This window comes from Hylobates moloch, unplaced genomic scaffold (assembly GCF_009828535.3).
Source record: "Hylobates moloch isolate HMO894 unplaced genomic scaffold, HMol_V3 SCAFFOLD_5, whole genome shotgun sequence".
In the NCBI taxonomy this organism is placed as follows: domain Eukaryota; kingdom Metazoa; phylum Chordata; class Mammalia; order Primates; family Hylobatidae; genus Hylobates; species Hylobates moloch.
In genome coordinates, this window is record NW_026652280.1 from 107643603 (window position 1) to 107663148 (window position 19546).

Below are 19546 nucleotides of genomic sequence, written 5' to 3' on the forward strand. Positions count from 1 at the left end.
ATAGCCAAAGCAATCCTAAGCAAAAAGAACAAATCTGGAGGCATCACATTACCCAACTTCAAATTATACTGCAAGGTTATAGTAATTGAAACAGCATGGTACTGATATGAAAGTAGATGCATAGACCAGTGGAACAGACTAGAGAACCTAGAAGTAAAGCCAGATACTTAGAACCAATTGATCTTCAACAAAGCATACAAAAACATAAACTGGGTAAAGGACACCCTATTTAGTAAATGGTTCTCTGAAAACTGGATAGCCACTGGATAGAAGAATGAAACTGGATCCATCTCTCTCACCACATACAAAAATCAACCTAAGATGGAATAAAGACTTAAATATAAGACCTGAAACCATAAAAATTCTAGAAGAAAACATAGGAAAAATTCTTCTGGAATTTGGCCTAGGCAAAAAAATTATGACTAAGACCCCAAAAGCAAATGTGACAAAAATTTAAATAAATAAATGGAATCTGATTAAACTAAAAGGCTTTTGTGCAGCAAAATATATAATCATCAGAGTAAAGAGAAAACCCACAGAGTGGGAGAAGATATCTGCAAGTATCCACTTAAGAAAGGACTAATATCCAGGATCTACAAGGAGCTCAAACAAATCAGCAGGAAAAAAAACCAAATAATTCCATTAAAAAGTGGGCAATTTACATGAATAGATGCTTCTCAAAAGAAGATATACAAATGGCCAATAAACATGGAAAAAAGTTCAACATCACTGATCATCAGGGAAATGCGAATCAAAGCCACAATGAGATACCACTTTACCCCAACCAGAATGGCCATTATTAAAAATCCAAAAAGCAATAGATGTTGTCACAGATGTGGTAAAAAGGGAACACTTATACACTGCTAGTGGGAATGTAAATTAATGTAACATCTATGGAAAACAGTATGACGATTTCTCAAAGAACTAAAAGTAGCAATCCCACTGTTGGGTATCTACCCAAAGGAAAATAAGTCATTATATCAAAAAGGAAAAGAAGTCATTATATCTGCACATGTATATTTATCGCAGCACAATTGACAATTGCAAAGGTATAGAACTAACCTAAGAGCCCATCAACCAATGAGTGGATAAAGAAAATGTGGTATATATACGCCATGGAATACTACTCAGCCACAGAAAAGAATGAAATAATGTCTTTTTTAAAATTTTATTATTATTATACTTTAAGTCTTAGGGTACATGTGCACAATGTGCAGGTTTGTTACATATGTATACATGTGCCATGTTGGTGTGCTGCACCCATTAACTTGTCATTTAGCATCAGGTATATCTCATAATGCTATCCCTCCTCCCTCCCCCCATGAAATAATGTCTTGCACAACTTGGATGAAGCTGGAGGCCATTATTTTAAGTGAAATAACTCAGGAATGGAAAACCAAATGCCATATGTTCTCACTTATAAGTGGGAGTTAAGTTATAGGTACACAAACGCTTACAAAGTGGTATAATGGACATTCGAGATTCAGACAGGGGAAGGTTGGGAGGAAGGTGAGGGATAAAAAACTGCATATTGGGTACAATATATACTACTTGGGTGACAGGTGTACTAAAATATCAGACTTCACCACTATACAATTCATCCATGTAACCAAATACCACTTATACCCTAAAAGTTATTGAAATAAAAATATATTTAAAATTTAAAAAAGAAAACCTAAATGTGTCATCCACTACTCAAAAGTTTCCATGGCTCCTTCTCATTTAGTATAAAAGACAATGTCTTTGATTAGTCCTGGGCCCTACCTCATCTGTCCTCCATCTGTGGCCTCATCTGATATTTTTCTTCCTGTAACTCCATTTTGAACATACAGGCCTCCTAACTCTTTCTTGAATATACCAGGCCTCCTCCTGCCCCAGTGACTTTTGACTCTTCCCTCTGCCTTGGTCTCTTCTCCCAGATATCCATTAGTTTGTTCCTTCACTGCCTTCAGATCTTTGTTCAAATGTAACCAATGATACTTTCTTTTCCTGACCATCTTATTTAAACTTGCTATCTTCCTCCCATCCCTCAGCCTGTAGCGTATCCTGTTCTTCTTCCTTGCCTTATTCTTCTAACGCTTATCATTTTACCTGACTTATTTTTCTGGGCTGTTGTCTATTCCTCCCCCTGAAACCTGTGCTCTATGAGAGCAAGGATTTTTGTATTTTGCTCACTACTATATCCTCAGTGTCTTGACTATTCCTGGCACAGAGTAGCTGCTTAATAAATAATTTACTGAATGAGTGAATACATCCACAAAAGTAGTGATTATGAAAATTAGGTCATAATTTGAAAAGTGGAAAGTTTGTAACTGTAAGCTGTGATGTGCACAGTGGCTGTGGCAATGTGATGTAGCACAGTCTGGGAGGTGCAGATGAGAGAGATCTGGATTTGAATCCTGAGTCCACTACTTCCTAGTTATGTGAACTTCGGCAAGTGTACCTAACCTCTCAGTTTCATCATCTGTGGAACAGGTAGGATAATGCCTCCTTCATAGTATGGTGAAAATTAAATGAGAAGATGTAGGAAAAACCTGGCACATAATAGGTGTTCTACGAACATTAACTCTCTCTCTTCTCCTAAAGAATATACACACAGTGGGTAAGAACTGCAAAATAATTGGATGTTTCAAAGACAGGGATGATGCACTTTTATAAAAAATTTTAATACACAAGTCCTCTCTAAGCATGGATATATATATAAAAAGAGTGCCAGACTAGGAGTATGGCAACCTGGGTTCTGGGTTCACCTCTGATACAGGCTGTGTGACATTAAGCAAATCCTAACCTCTTGGGACTGTTTTTTCATCTGCAAAATGAAGAGGTAGAATTTAGTAAGTTTGAGTCCCATCAATGCTTAAAATTCTGTAATTCAGAAAGGCAGGCCATTCTACCTAGTTTCATCCCGCTTTAGCTCAGCCTTATTCAAATATGCTGGCCAGATGTTTCTAATCTTACACATAAAAGACTCTGTATTTGGTATTCAGAGGCCAAAAGAAACTGGACAATTTAAGAAAAGTACTAAGCAGATGAGTTTTCCTTCTGTCTGATTCTTAAACAGCTACATGACTATTATTCAAACTTAAGAAAACAGGAAAAGAAAAGCAAGTATGCATATTTAGGTTTGAATCAACTATGTGAATATTTAGCCACGAAGAAAAGTGTGTTTTTTTGTGTGTTTTATTAATTATTATTTGTACAACAACCAAAAAGTAGACGTCAGCAGTTTTCAACTGTAACTATAACCTTGTACCATGTGGCTATGGGCCGAAGTGCAGGAGGGAGTAGCTGGAAGGGAATCTGGCTACAGCCTTCCCCTGCTCTGGAAAGCTCGTGGCTTTGTTTTTTTCACATTGCTACACCGAGGCGGAGGAGAGGAGGATGTTTGGGTTTACAGGCCACCAGCCACTGTCAGCAAGTTTGTAGCCCCGGCTTCACTTCCCTGAAAGGGCGGGGGAGTTTCAGCTGCCCTGGCCTCCCTCCAGCAACTGAGCCACAGAGGATTCAAATACCCCATCAGTTGCAAGGCCCTGACTTTACCCAGCTGAAAACTATCTCATCTGGGAAGGGTCAGTTTAAAAATGACAGAACTGCCTAAAGTAAACAAAGGGAACAACCACAACAGAAACTTTCTCTGCAATGTTTCCTTATAATTACCGGCCCATCCCACCAGGGCTCTGGCTTGAGTCCCCATCCACTCTCCCTGTTGCCCCCACAGGACCTTGTTTGGGTAAGCCCTAGCTGACCTGAGGATCGCCTCCCTATCTACATGCCTCTGTCCCGCCCTCTGCATGGAGGAGAGGGAGACTCCAGATTGCAGGAAGTTTTGAGAATGGAGTTTGAGGATTGTCAGGCAAGAAGGCCCTCTAGAGCTCATTCATTGGGACCCCTAATGGATGAATAAACAGCTTAAATGAAGTGCCTAAAGTTGAGAGCAAGTATGGGACAGAACTGGTTTTCTTCTTGCTAACCGAGTGCTCTTTCTGGTAATCATATACTGTTGTAAGGGACTAAAGATAAGGAAACCAACACTGAAGTTCTCTTTCTCCACCTTTTCATTCTAACCAAATCCTACTTTGTTGAACTTTTAAACTTTATAGATAGGCTGGGCATAGTGGCTTACGCCTGTAATCCCAGCACTTTGGGAGGTCGAGGTAGGTGGATCATGATGTCAGGAGTTCAAGACCAGCCTTGCCAAGATGGTGAAACCCCATCTCTACTAAAAATAAAAAATAAAAAAAATTAGCTGGGTGTGGTGGCAGGCACCTGTAATCCCAGCTATTCAGGAGGCTGAGGCAGAGAATTGCTTGAACCTGGGAGGTGGAGGTTGCAGTGAGCTGAGATCATGCCACTGCACTCCAGCCTGGGTGACAGAGCGAGACTCAATCTCAAATAAAACAAAAACAAAAACAAAAACAAACAAATACGCTTTATAGATAAACATATTTTGAATTTAGACTTAAGGACAAGGACTAAATCTTACACTCTGTGTACCTTGTTCGTACTTCAGAGTTCATGAAGTGTGTTCATGGTCAGCAGCCAAGTAGAACGGGTAGGACATTGGCTTCAGAGTTCAGCCAGCCTCAGAATCCCATCTCTGCACATTCTAGCTGTGTAAACTTGTAGGCAGATTATCTTCTCTAAAACTTAGTTTCCACATTTGCAAAAGGGGAACAATAATAGCTCCACCTCATTATTTTGTCATGAAGATTTCATGAGATGATACACGTAATGCACATTGAAAAACTCAACAAATGTTAGAAATTGTAAATAGTCCTGGAAGGCATTTATCATTCCTGTTTTACAGATGAAAAAATTAAAGCTCAGAGAGTTTAAGGGCTAGAGTCATACAATCAGTTAGTAAGATAGCTAGGATTTAGCTCAGCCTCCCAGCTCCACAACCACAGTACTTGCTGCGCCACCATTGAGTGTAAACAATTGGGGGTGGCTCTAAGCTATGGGCCAAATATGTCTTCCCTATCATCATGGAATGACATGTTATTTATTAAGCCCATACGTGCTTGGGGTGCCAGGAAATGGATGCTTCTGGGGTGAGGTAGGCTCTTCATGTGCAGCCTTCATGTACAGATTCCAGCCAAGGAAATCAAGCCTGGCACTAATCCCTTGCCCAAGCCCAGGGACACTGTGCCCACGCAGTATGTCAGAAGTCTTTGAATATCCTCAGCCTTCCTTTCCTCTGGCAATGCTTCCTTGATGCCCTGAGAATATTTTGCTTACCCTGACATTAGAGCCCTCTTCACACTCTCAAGCTTTCTAGTATTTTGGGTGTCCATCTGATTCTCCTGTTGAAACTGGACTCCAAAGTGAAGTGCTCAAAATGGTACATAGAGGTATGAGAAAAACATATGTGAATACTTGCTTCTATTTATTTTTAAATCTAAAATATTAAGAAAATTAGGCTTTACTAATATTAAAATATCACAGTAGAGTGTATGGAATTTATAGCAAACGTGCAATTATTAGGCATGTATGCTGGTTTTCTTTTCTTTCTTTCTTTCTTTTTTTGATGGAGTGGTATGAAGAAAAGAGACTAGAGGTAGCTGTTCTAGAAAGTAAGCTCCTACAGGCAGAAGATGTGTCTTTTTCTAATGTGTATTCCACCCCTCCCTCATTACCTAGCACTAAATCACTCCTCCCTGACTAAATAAATTTGGCATCTATGTAAACTTGATTGTCTTTCTTGTTTTTCCCCTCCTTTTGTCATCCATCTGATATAATATTATGTCTTATTCAATATTCTCCCAAGACCTGAACAAATAATAAAGCTGTGTTAGTAAAGAGTGCAAGTTGCCATAAAAAGACTGAAAAGTACAAGATTCATAGTCCCCAAGGAGATGGTTAATGGTAGTCAATACGGCATATAGTGGGCACAAGAAAAGCTAAATGTAAAACTTCATGGAAGAACTCAGGGACACAGTCAGGCAGAGAGCCCCAGCACTACAGTCTGAGAAATCAAATGTAATCTGAGCATATGTGTGTTTTCAAACTAACCACTGCCCTCCCTCTCCTCTGAAACTTGCAGACAGCAATGCAACACAATGCAATGAGCCAGGGTCTTGGAGAAAGAAAGAAGTCCCAACTCTGTCACTGTCCTGGTTGGGTGATCTTGGGCAAGGTCCCTAATCACCCCCACTCCCAGGAAAATAGTTCCTTACCTACAGATGAGGTTGAGCTAGATGATTTTGTAGGTTCCTTCATGCTTTGAAGCAGCCCATGTTTTCTTCCTGAGGCAATTTATACTTCAAGTGACACCATGAAGCTCACTGGACCAAAAATATCACCTTACCACCAAGCCTTTCATGGTTTGTGACGTCCTCTCCTCAGGCACTGTGTCTCCATGCGGTGCTTCCCAACCTAGCAATAACTTACTGGCATGAGTCCACTTCAAGTATCAGTTATGTCCATGATGCATGTAGAGTGGGAAGGCAAGATATGAAAGGTTATATATGTGGTATGTGTGTATCTATAAATACCTACAAATATATGTGCATGCACATAGAAAAAGCACTGAAAGATACTCAGCATACTTTCAACACTGATTATTCCTAGGGAGTAGGAAAGCAAGATGAAGGTATGAATTTTACCATTTACTTTAAATCCTCCTATATTTTTGTTGTTTTTTAAAAATAAATGATTTTACTATTTAAAAACAAAAATTTTTTAAAATAAATATTAAAGTCCTATACAAATGTTTAATAATTTTTGTAATAAGTAGCACCAGTTTCTTCAAGAAGCCCTACCAGAAGCAAATCTGCATCTTGATACCGCATTAGAGCCTTGGCTGAAGTACTAATAATACCCGAACCTTCTATGGAGGATCGGGCCCCGGACAGGGAGACCCTAATCACATAATCAGAAACTCTTATTGAGTAATTTTGGGCAACTTGAGTTTTCCCAAACTTTACTTGAGTTTGGTTTTCTTGACTAGAAAACAATGCTTTTGAACTAAATCCTCTATTGGGAACTTTCTACTCTGAAGTCCTGTGATTCTTGACAACAGTACATGCAAAAGACACAGGAAAGTGAGTATGTCATATGGCAGCCAGGATACCTTCCCCCAAAGCAAAGTGAAAACTGATGTGAAACTCTTTCTTCCTTCCTTATTTTCCTCTCTCTCTCTCTCTCTCTCTCTCCACCTCTGTTATCTAAATGCTCTATATCTGAAGCATTCATCACTTTATAGGCCTTGATGGGATACAGAGGACAACCTTTTACTTTAGAAGCTGAAAATGTCAGATACTTATTTTCCAGCTTCCCTTACAGGTATGCATAGGCATAAGGATCTGCATTGCTTTTTGACTCAGGAGCTAGTGACCTCAAATAGCAAAGACTGCTGAATCTGTTCTGCAGCAGGGAGTGGCATTAGTTGTAATAACAACATTCATTTTTCAGATGCTACAGCAGTGGTGGTTCTGGTGGTTCTAGCAGCAGGGACCAGCATCCAGGCTTGGGGCATTCACTGAGCAGTGGTTTCCATGCAGTGGGGGCATTGATGACTTCATGATATTGCTCTGCAGTACAATTTTAGGTGTTGCTTCTGGCTATGTAGCCTCTAAACCTGGGTTTCTAGTCCTCCTGGAGAGCTTGTGAACTACCTAATATTTTTTAATAAATTCATTTACTGCTTAGATTAACTACAAATTGTTTCTGTTGCTTGCCACCAAAAACGTTTACTAATGCACCTATTATTTTTTTAAAAATCATGCACTTGGAGATTATATATCTATACACACACATATGTTTTTAAGGGAAAAAAACCCCGCTTCCCTTTGTTGATCCCTTATTTTCCCAGCTTCTTCTCTGGACGTAGTAATAATGATTTGTTTCTTATGTATTCCTCCAGAGATATCTTGTGTGTACACAAGCACATCTATGTATTTAAGAAAAGTTACTTAAAAATCACTCAAATAGGATCACTCCATATACACTGTTCAATAATTTGCTTGTAACCTTAAGACTACATGTTAGAGATAATTCCATAAATATAAAGCTGCCTCATTCTTTTTCTTATTTTTATTTTTAGAGACAGGGTCTTGCTGTGTCTTCCACGCTAGAGTACTGTGGTGTGATTATAGCTCATTGCAACCTCTAACTCCTGAGCTCAGGGGATCCTCCTACTTTAGCCTCCCAAGTAGCTAGGACAACAGGTATGTGCCACCATTCCTCGCTAATTTTTTATTTTTTGTAGAGTCAGGCCTTGCCGTGTTGCCCGGGCTGGTCTCGAACTCCTGGCCTCAACTGATCTTCCCATCTTTGTCTCTCAAATTGCTAGGATTACAAGTGTGAGTGACTGTGCCTGGCCTGCCTCATTCTTTTTATTATTGGCTGCTTAATATCCCTCTGAATGAATATACTATAATTTATGTAGCCAGTTTCCTTGTATAAGCAGTTGGGTTGCTTACAGTTTTGGTGACTACAAATAATGCTGCAATGATATCGTTGTAAATATGTATTTTTTAAAAAATATGGAATGCTTCATGCATGTCATCCTTGTGCAGGGGCCATGACAATCTTCTCTGTATCCTTCTAATTTTAGCATATGTGCAGCTGAAGTGAGCAAGTAAATATGTCTTAATACCCAGTGCAAGCAGACACATGTCTGATAGTGAAGTTGCAGCGTCAAAAGGTAAATGTAACTTTAACATTTTGATAGCACCAAAATGCACTGCAAATTTAGTAACAATTTTTAATCCTACTAAAAATATTTTAGACTCCCCCTCCCACCAAATCTTTACGTCGCCAATGTATATTATCAGATTTTATAATTTTGCTGTTCTAATAGGTGAAAACTGATTTTCTCATTGTTCTGATTTTCATTCTTTAATTTATGAGTGAGGTTGAACATTTTTCATGTATTTAAAAGCCATTTGTAAGTATTCACCTGTGTAGTATATTCATGTCCTTTGCCTGTTGTTTTCTATTGGATTTTTATCTGTGTTTAATTGCTTTGTAAAAACTTCATCTTTTTTGAAATAGGTTCTTGCTTTGTCACCCAGACTGGAGTTGCAGTCTGGCATCCTCCTGACTTGGCCTTTTTTTTTTTTTTTTGAGACAAAGTCTCACTCTGTCGCCTGGGCTGGAGTGAGTGCAGTGGCACGATCTCAGCTCACTTCAACCTCTGCCTCCCAGGTTCCAGTGATTCTCCTGCCTCAGTCTCCCGAGTAGCTGGGATTACAGGCATGTGCTACCACTCCCGGTTAATTGTTTCGTATTATTCGTAGAGATGGGGTTTCACCATGTTGGCCAGACTGGGCTTGAACTCCTGACCTCAAGTGATCTGCCTGCCTCGCTCCCCCAAAGTGCTGGGATTACAGGTGTGAGCCACAGCACCCAGCCCTGCCTCAGCCTTTTAAAGTGCTAGGATTACAAGTGTGAGCCACTACACCTGGTCAAAATTCCATATTTTAAAGTAAATTTGCCTTTTGTCATACTTGTTGCAAAATTTTTTCCCAATTTGTTTTTGGTTTTCTGATCTTTTTAAATTTGATTTGATTTTTGGTTTTTGCTTTGCATAAATCTTTAATTTTCACAAAGCCAAATTTGTCTATATTTTTGCTTATGGCTCTGGATTTGTTTGGAATGGCTTTTGGCTGGGTAGCTTCTCATGGTTTCAACATTGAAGCTGCTAATTTAGAAAAACAATACTTGAGACTTCTGGTTAAAGACAGCAGATTAAACACATGCTCCACTCCCTCCTAGAACTCAACCAAAATTTAATGTTTTGATTAAGTGATACATTCACATGGTTTTAAAACCAGAAAAATACAAAGAGGGGCAGCCTGAAACGCTTCCCTCATCTATGTCTCCCATCAGCTCAGTTCCCACTTTCTCCCTGTCCATAAATAAGGACTGTTATGCTTTCTTATGCGTGTTTCCAGAGATTCTTTATGCATATGTAAGCAAGTAAGAATTTTGATAAACTTTTTTTTAAGGAGAAACCTACAAGGACAAAAGAATATAAAAAGGACAAGAATAAGAAAGATAATTTTAAAAGCAGAAACATAAAAGGCCGGGCACAATGGCTCACGCCTGTAATCCCAGCACTTTGGGAGACTGAGGCAGGTGGATCACCTGAGGTCAGGAGTTCACGACCAGCCTGGCCAACATGGTAAAAACCCATCTCTACTAAAAATACAAAAATTAGCCGGGCATGGTGGCAGGTGACTGTAGTCTCAGCTACTTGGGAGGCTGAACTGGGAAGGTCGGGGGTGGGGGTTGCAGTTAGCTGAGATTGCACCACTGTACTGCAGCCTGGGTGACAGAGTGAGACTGTGTCTCAAAAAATAAATAAATAAACAAATAAATAAATAAAAGCTAGAACATAGATGAATGAGTGGTAACTGAATCAAGAGACCTGAGAAAGCTGAATCCTAAGCCTGCAGATGAGAAAGGTAAAGCAACTCACTTTACATTTCAGAATCCCCCAAATGCTCAGCAATTGGTGGCACCAGGTACTTTTGGAAATAAGGGTGAAGTTGTGGCTAAAAACAGTAAGTTGCATTGAAAATCAGTTCAGGAAACAATGAAAGCCCCAGGCCCCCTCTTCCTCTTGCTGTTAGATGGATTGCCCCTTCCCCACGATGTCCAAGAATGGAGGATTTTCTGGTGGGAGAGTAAGACAGAGAAGGGACAAGGCACTATTGTGTGAAAGGACAACATGCTGGGAAAAAACAGGGGATTATAAACCCATTGCCTTCTGCCATCTTCTCTTACTTAGGAAACCCTGACAGCCAGCCTGAATATTAGGAAAGCCTTCTCTGAAACCCTGACACACTGGAGAGAAGTGCTCCAAAGATAACTCAGAAATGACAGCACCTCTGAAAGAAAAAGAAAACAAGAAGTATTAATAATATCTCCAGAGAAATAAGAGAACTAGTGCATATATGAAATAAGAACAGAATGCTATGTTTTAAAAGGAACATTTAGAGAGCAAAAAAAAACTTAGAAATTTAAATATGATAGCAAAAATATAAAAAAGCTTAGCAGATTTGGAAAGTAGAAAGGAAAGCAGAAAGATAACAGATGGAAAATAAAAAATATAATTTATATTTTTATTTAATATAAAAATTAATTTAAAATTTAAAAATTTAATATAAAAATTAATATATTTTTATTTATTTTATATACCAAAATTAGTTTATTTGGGAGATGACCCCAGGAAACGTCTGTAGGAGACTAAAGTAACTAGAAAAGGATCGTACGGAAGTTAATATATCTTGCAAGTTACTGTGAACAAGTGGAACTTGACTTCATCGGGGAACTCTGGGAGACCTGTGTACAAAGCATGCTTTAGGGTTAAACCCCCTCATGGTTGAGCAAGCTGGGATATTTATCTACTAACTCTCATCAGTCATTGGTTAAGGGTCTCTCCCAGGGAAAAGGGGGTTAATTCCCCAACACTTCCTGAGCAAACTTTCAGTAGCTAGAAAAAGCCCTCAGGCAAAGAGACATATGTGCTGGCAATTTTGAAGGCCTGGATGTTAAATGCCAAGAGAATTTGGGCAGGGCACCGATGGCAAATGTTATATCTTCCCCGCACTCTTTCTTAGGAAACTACTGAAGAATGTGCTCCACCAAAACAGTGCTTTGAGTCAAGAAAGAGGAAGAGGCGGAATTCAGGAACCAGAGCACTCAACACAGAGGTGAAGAGAGTCCCCAGGATGTGGGTGAAGGGAAGTCCCAAGATGACAGATGTACAGCAGGCCTAGAGGTCAGTCAGCCCAGAGAGGAGCAGATCAGTAGGCTCTGGAAGAGCTCTCTTCCAGATGAAATTGATGGAATGCCAAGTTTGTTTGGGCGTATTGAGAGGAGACTTAAACAACTAGAGAGGAGTATTGATTAAATTAGTGACATATGCATAGAAAAACTAGGCAAATGAAAAATGAGACAATTATTAACTCCAGAGAAAGCAAAATAGTTTTGAAGGAAGTGGTCATAATTTATTATGCAACACAGGTGTGAATAGTATTTATTTGATCATAGTAATATAAACACTGAGTGTCAGTTTAATAATGACATAGAAATATAAGCCCATGTGGTATAGGAAGAGGCGAAAACTGAATCTCCATCTTCCACAGTGGAAAGTCAACAGAGAAAACTAAGAAGTAGCTATTTAGAGATACAATGATTTCCCTCCTCCCCCTAAAAAAAGATATAGTGAAAGCATTAAAAGTGATTTCCTCTGAGGAGTGGGAAATGAAGGGGTGGACTGGGGGAATGCTATTTCTTGTAATTAGTAATTTAGAACTATTTGATTCTTTAAACTATGTGCATATTTAACTTTGATGTTTAAAAAGACTAAATAGAACTCAGTAATCTTTTTTCCTTTGCTGTATGAAAAAGCGAGGAGGTGAGATGGAAAATGTGCCTCATTCCTAGCTGATAAGGAAACTGGGCAGGCAAAATGAAACTTGCTTGTTCCATGAGTCCATCAACCCAGCAGGGTCAATGTCTTTTCAATCTTCTTGAGACAGAAGAAAAGCTATGAGCAACTGGGAAATTAAAACTGAAATTCCTTTGAAAGAGCCATTGATGCCAAACTGACCTGAAATCTGCGGCTACCCTAAGAGGGCTTTGGCCTAAATAAATGGTCCAGGGTAAGTACAAAGAAAGGATTCTATCAAATGCAAAAATGAAACCAGGATTATATTAAGGGAGCTAGTAACAGCACTTGAGTGTAAGTAGAATACATTCTTAATTATGTCTAATATGAATTTCTTTAAATTCTTTAAATGCCAGTTGTTTTAAAACACAGAAATTAAAAATATGACTATATTGATTTATAGTTTTAATTTTAAAAACCATGGGAGTACTTTGTACAGTCTTTTAATTGACCATATCTATGACCGAAATTGCACATTGTTTAGGTCTCTGGCCCTATCATGATACCAGAGTCTGTTACTTTCTGATTGCAGGCAAAATAACTACAGGAATGAGGCCTCCTGGAGGCAGAGTCAGTTCTGCTTTCTCTTCCTGCCTTCAGTCTTTACCTACTAGATCCTTCTCCTCAGCCTGGAAAAATGCTCAAAAAGTTCCAATCTAAAATAAAAATAAAGAAGAAATTCTCACTTAAGCTATCACCCAAACTTTCTCTTTTCCTTCATCATAATACTTCTAAAAAAATATGCTAACTTCCTTTTCTTCCTTTACTTCCTCACCACATACTACTTCTTAACTCCTTGTAATCTAGCTTTCACTTTGACCATTGCACTGAACCTGCTGTCTCAGAGGTCTCAAAGGACTTCTTACTTGCTAAATTTCAGTCCTGCTTAGCCCTCATCCTCCTTAACCTCTCTGTTTTTGACTTTCAAAATGTCTCACTGTGTCTCTCTCTGTTGCTCTGTCTCTCTCTCTTCTCTCTGTGTCTCTCACCCACCCACCCTCTAGCCCCCTTATTCTGTGTTATTCCTCTCTTTTGGATTTCCCTCCTCTCTTATTATTCTTCCTTTGACTCTTGTGTCCCCGTCATTCTCTTAAGAATAGGCATCCAATGAGATCCCATGACTCCCTGCATGATCTGGAATCTGCCTATGTCTCCAACCTCTTATGCACCCTGTTCCCCCTTGTTCATTTCACTCCAGTTACACTGATATTTCAGTTCCTCTAATGGGCCAATGAGCTCTTTATTACCTTAGGACCTGCTCTCTCTACCTGGGACACTCCCCCCACATCCCCCCACCCCCAAAGGGCTTCATCTGGCTATTTCCAAATCAACTTTCAGGTCTCAGCTTCATATTGCTTCCTCAGAGTGGCTCTCCCTAAGTGCATCCCCTCCCCACCCCTCCAAATTAAATCTGTTTCCCCATTTTTTCTATTTTAGAAATAGTTTTTTTATCAAATTATTACATAGTTTAAAATGAAAGACTAATTGTGTATTTATTTGCTTAAATCTCTACCTTTCTCTCCAGAGTGTAATTTCCATGAGGACAGGAACCATGTCAGTTTTGTTTAACACTGTATCCTTAGCATTCAGCACAGACCTTGAAGCAGCAGACAACAAATATTGGTTGAATAAATGAGTGAACAAAGTGCCAGGCACTACAGTAAGTACTTCTTCCTGCCGGGCGCTATGGCAAGTACTTTACATATATCACCTCATTTTTATTCTTACCACAACCCTACACATAGGTACTACTATCAGATGAGGAAATGGAAGCTTACAGAGACTGACCAATATGCCCAAAATCTCACAGAAAAATGAGTATAGCTATCAAGACGCGAAAAGATGTAGAGGAACCTTAACTGCATATTATTAAGTTAAAGAAGCTAATCTGAAAAGCCTTCATACTGTATGATTCCAACTATGTGACATTCTGGAAACAGCAGAACTATAGAGACAGTAGAAAGGTCAATAGTTGAGGAAGGAAGGGATGAAGAGGCAGAGCACAGAGGATATTTAAGGAACAAAAATACTCTGTATGCTATGTAATAGTGGATACGTGTCATACATTTGTCCAAACCCATAGAATGTATGATGCCAAGAGTGAACCCTAATTTACACTGTGGACTTGGATGGTGATGATGGGTTGATGCAGGTTCATCAGCTGTAACAAATGTACCACTCTGTGTGGGGATGTTGATAATGGAGAGGGCCCTTGCATGTGTGGGGACAGGGAGTATATGAGAAATTTCTATTCTTTCTGCTCAATTTTGCTGTGAATCTAAAACTGCTCTAAAAAATAAAATATTTTAAAAATGAGTGTCAGAGGTCGGATTTGAAAACATTTGTTTGACTCTATGTAGGGCTTAATTATAATATTATACTGCTTCCCAGTTGACAAATCTAATACTTTCACCTTCCAAAACTTCCCTCACACTTACTTCCTGTTGTCTGTTTCTATGGTTTCTCTTGAGTCCTCCTTCCAGGATCCATTCCAAGCCAGACAATGTATGTGGGTGAGAAACTGTGGTCATGGAGGAGACTGGACAGACCGGGAAGCTTTTCTTTTCTAACACATGTTTCTGAGGAGCCCTCAGGAAGCCTGTGAAACAGGAAAACCACGGTGATGGTCAATGCTCTGACAGCTCCCCTGCCCCTTTCTCCATGCTCTTCTCCTGCCGTGCCTTCCCCAAGGCTGTGGGTTGCTCCCCACTGTGCTGCTCCCCTCGGGCCTTCTCTCCCTGCCCACATATGCATGTGCCAGTCCTTTCCCCTGACAAAAATGTCAACATAGAATGGTAAGTAGAAAAAAATAAGATGCAATATTGTACAAATAGTTGTTATGGGTTGAATTGTGTCCTCCCAAAATTGACATGTTGGAGTCCTAACCCCCATTACCTCGGAAGGTGACCTTATTTGGAAATAAGGTTGCTGTAGGTATAATCAATCAAGTTAAGATGAGGTCATAATGAAGTAGGAGGGACGCTTAATTCAAAATGACTGTTATCCTTATTAAAAGAATGCCATGTGGAGAGACAGACATGCACCAAGGATACTGCCATGTTGCGAGGAAGGCAGAGATTCGGGTGATACAGCAGAAGCTGAGAAACACCAAAGACTTCCAGCAAAACAGCAGAAGACAGGAGAGAGGCCTGGGACGTATTCTTTCTCACAGTCCTCACAAAGAACCAATTTGCCAACACCTTGATCTCAGACTTCTAGCCTCCAGAACTGTGAGACAGCAAATTGCTGTTATTTAAGCCACTCAGTTGTGGTACCTTGTTATGGAAGTACTGGCAAGCTCATAGAAATAACAGAATCCTGATCTTGTAAAGCAAAATAAACTCATGTATTATGGGTTATCTTCTTACATACAAACATACACATATACATAGATGAACACGTAGAAACAATGAAAGGCAATATATTTTAAAAGTTATCAATACTTCTTTGGGGATAATGGATGCTGAATAATTTTGCTTTGTACTTTTCTCTGCACCTTTGGGTATTTTCTCAGTTCTCTTACCTCTCTACAGTATTATGCATTATTACATAGTCCAGCAGCCCCCAACCTTTTTGGTACCAGGGACCTGTTTTGTGGAAGACAATTTTTTCCACAGGTGGGGCAGCAGTGGGGATGGTTTCAGGGTGAAACTGTTCCACTGCAGATCATCAGACATTAGATTCTCATAAGGCGCATGCATCCTAGATCCCTTCCATGCCCACTTCACAACAGGGTTTGCACTCCTATGAGAATCTAATGCTTCCACTGATCTGACCAGGAGGTGGGGTTCAGGGGGTATGCGGCCTGGTTCTTAACAGGCCACGGACTGGTACTTGTCCATGCCCAGGGGGTTGAGGATCTCTGACACAGACAGATCCCCAGACCTCAGTTTCCTCATCTGTAATTTGAAAATAGTTATACCAATCTTCCAGCATTGTTGTGAGGAATAAAGTGCCTGACACAAATAATAGGTCAGTGGGTCTCCCTAGAACAGGGAGAGCAGCTCCAAAGAAGTAAACCTGGACAGACCTCTGTACCTCTATTCATCATCAGGCTTCACTGTTGCTGCTAAGCAGGCATGTGGATGCTGCTCAGCACTGGCCTCCCTGTGTGGTAAGGGTGGATGTTCAGAGATGAGATGGCACAGGGGAGCTAGCTGGATGTCTTGGGTTTGGGAAGGTCAGCAAAGAAAGACAAGAGAGGGTGAAAGTTTGATTGAAGAATGTTGGTTATGTAAGGACAACTTAACCCATTGGGGTAACATTTCTTAGTTTGGGGTGGGGTCAAATGGGGCAACTGTAAAGGAAGAAGGGACCAAGAGAGTAGAAAACATAGCCAAGAAGCCCAACAATCCCCTCCCACAGGAAGAATGCCTTGCCTCCTCATTTCTTCTCTGAAACCCCTCTGGAAATGGGAGTGGACAATGTAACTTACTTATCACTTTCCACAGCCCATGGGAAGATGTTCTTTCCCCAGGAGGAGTGTTTCCCAAACAGCCCTCCTTCTGGCCATATCTGTGATAAGTTGTCCTTTTCTGGGGACTGTTTGGGTAGCCTTGACTCTGACTTACTCAGTAGGGCAGGTTAATTGTCTTGAATCTTGAATTTAGCCATCTGTGACTTCATATTAATCTTTGGTCTCCAAAAACATTGGGCTGTTTTGCCTCTTTCTACTCACTTATGTCTTCTTTATCCTAATTCCAAATCCCAGCAACTCAGAGAAGAATTGGGTCGTGCAAATGATATTCACAATCTATTGCTTTATGGGAGGTCACTGAAGCCCTTTCCCCATTTACTTTGTCAAAATCTATATCTAGTTTCATTCCTAATTTTTTATCTGCAAGATTATGTAGCAACATGGGAAACATTTGTAATATTAAATAGTGAAAGAAGGGGACACAAAAATTGCATGTAAATTATGATTCTATGTAAAAAAAAGACTGAGCAAATAGGTAAACAAAAAGATATACATACATACGAGGAAAATAAAACTGGAAGAAAACAAAACAAAAAATGAATAATGACTGTGGTAAAGTGCTGGAATTGTGGATTTTTTAAATTCTTCTCTATTTACCTAAAAATTTTAAGGTAATAAGAAAATACTTTTATAATTAAGAAACAGACTTACTAAAATAAAGTAGGGGCAGAAATGAGGAACAAAGTTTGCTAAAATAAATAAAACAGGAAAGCTTATAGATAAGGTTTTATGGAAGTAAATATACGTAGCTCCCAGCTTAGTGTGTGTGAGCTGATGGAGAAACATGACTACAGAGCTCTTATGGAAAGCATTTAACCATTTGTCACCCTTGCAGTCTACTTCAAGAGTGACTAAAAGGAAGAACAGCATGAGGAAGACTTCAAACCTGTTGAGAATTTGAGAAGAGGGGCTAGAAGTCCAGGCATGTTAGAGGTTTTGGGGCTCTAGAGAGATACTGTAGAAGTTACTAAATTGGAGGTTTTATGGGAAGTGCTTCAAGCATGACACTGTGAGGCTATGATACTGTTTATTTTTAGAAGTCCTGTTGAGAGGAGTATCTTTCACCTCTCACTAAATTAGCTATGCTCCTTGGAACCATGGACATCTTTCTGCTGTAGCAGCAATAGGATCAAAGCACGTGTTTAGAAAGAGAAGTGAAAAACACCAGATGTGAGCAAAACCACAAGGGGAATTTCAGACAGGCAGCATGCACCAGATGACCCAATTTGGAATGTGGCCCAGGCCCCAGGACAGGCAGACCCTGTAAGGATCAGGCTGGACAGTCAGAGGTTATTGATCCCAATTTAAGCCAAATGTTGCTAAAACTTGATCTGTGACCTTGCTTAAGCCATTGACCTCCTCTAAACCACTTTCACCATCTGTAAAATGCAAGGACTATTAATTTCCTCTCAGGAATAGCTAATGGAAACCATGCTAAAAACTAGAGATAAGAACGAAGCATGATCTTGCGATCTTGAAGAATGGTGGTAAATTGTATTTGATTATATAAATACCACAACATACACGCACTTACAGTGTATAGATGCACACGCTTTATGAGAAGAATGTGTATAAAAAACAGAGAATTGGCCAGGCGCGGTGGCTCACGCCTGTAATCCCAGCACTTTGGGAGGCCGAGGCAGGTGGATATCTTGAGGTTAGGAGTTCCAGACGAGCCTGGCCAACATGGCGAAAACCCGTCTCTCCTGAAAACACAAAAATTACTGGGGCACCCATCTGTAATTCCAGCTACTTGGGAAACTGAGGCACGAGAATCACTTGAACCCAGGAGGCGGAGGTTGCAGTGAGCTGAGATTGCACCACTGCACTCCAGCCTGGGCAACAGAGCAAAACTCCATCTCAAAAGAAACAAAAAAACACCCCATGGATTAAAGATTGTGTTCCATCAACTCACAGAGTAAATAATCTATGTGTTGACAATTGAAGGGGTAGAAAAAATATTTTTTCTCTTACACATAGCTCTTTAAGACTCCTAGGGCCAGATTCAGCATACTGTCTAGCAGTTAGTGACAAATGAGTGCTAGTATAGAATAGAGCTTATGCTTCAAATTTCAACTGTCTTCACCACTTAGTTGCTATGTGGCTTTGGGTAAGGCACTCCATCATTTTGTGCGTTGGTTTCCTGATCTGTAAAATGGGGAAAATACTAGTATCTACCTCATAGACTTGTGAAGATTACATAAAGTGATATATCTAAAGAGCTTAGATGAGTGCTGGGTGGATAATGTTAGTTATTACTATCTTCTAAAGTCTTCTATGTGGACTTCAAAGCTCTCTGCATTTCTTTATTTCATCTCCATTTTCTCATTTAAATGTTTCCCACATTCTTGCTCCATTCAAGAATATTTCTTGTTTGTCTTATTCATCTATGTAGGATATTGCTCCCTGTAGACTTTAAACCAGCTTACTCATTCTCCCTCAAAGCCATTACTTTATTCCTATTTACGTCAATTTTGAGTCAGTCTCTATGTTGACCCCACAACCAGAAATCTATGAAATGTCACTAAATCCTCTGTTCTCTCACTCCTGGGCTTCTTATATAACAGCATGTCCTCTTACCCACAGGGGATGTTTCACTAAAATTAAAATGTATATCTTTATTTTCTTTAATAGAAGAAATAATCAGTTATGGCATCACAGTATAT

At 39.7% G+C, this 19546-nt stretch overlaps 1 protein-coding gene and 1 pseudogene across 1 annotated transcript in view; one reads left to right on the forward strand and one right to left on the reverse strand.

The window, feature by feature from the left end:
- The window catches only part of LOC116468019 (putative neuroblastoma breakpoint family member 7), a 901770-nt gene that overhangs the window by 598615 nt on the left and 283609 nt on the right, over window positions 1-19546 (forward strand). The window lies entirely within an intron of this gene.
- On the reverse strand, window positions 8481-8579 carry LOC116469979 (U6 spliceosomal RNA; annotated as a pseudogene).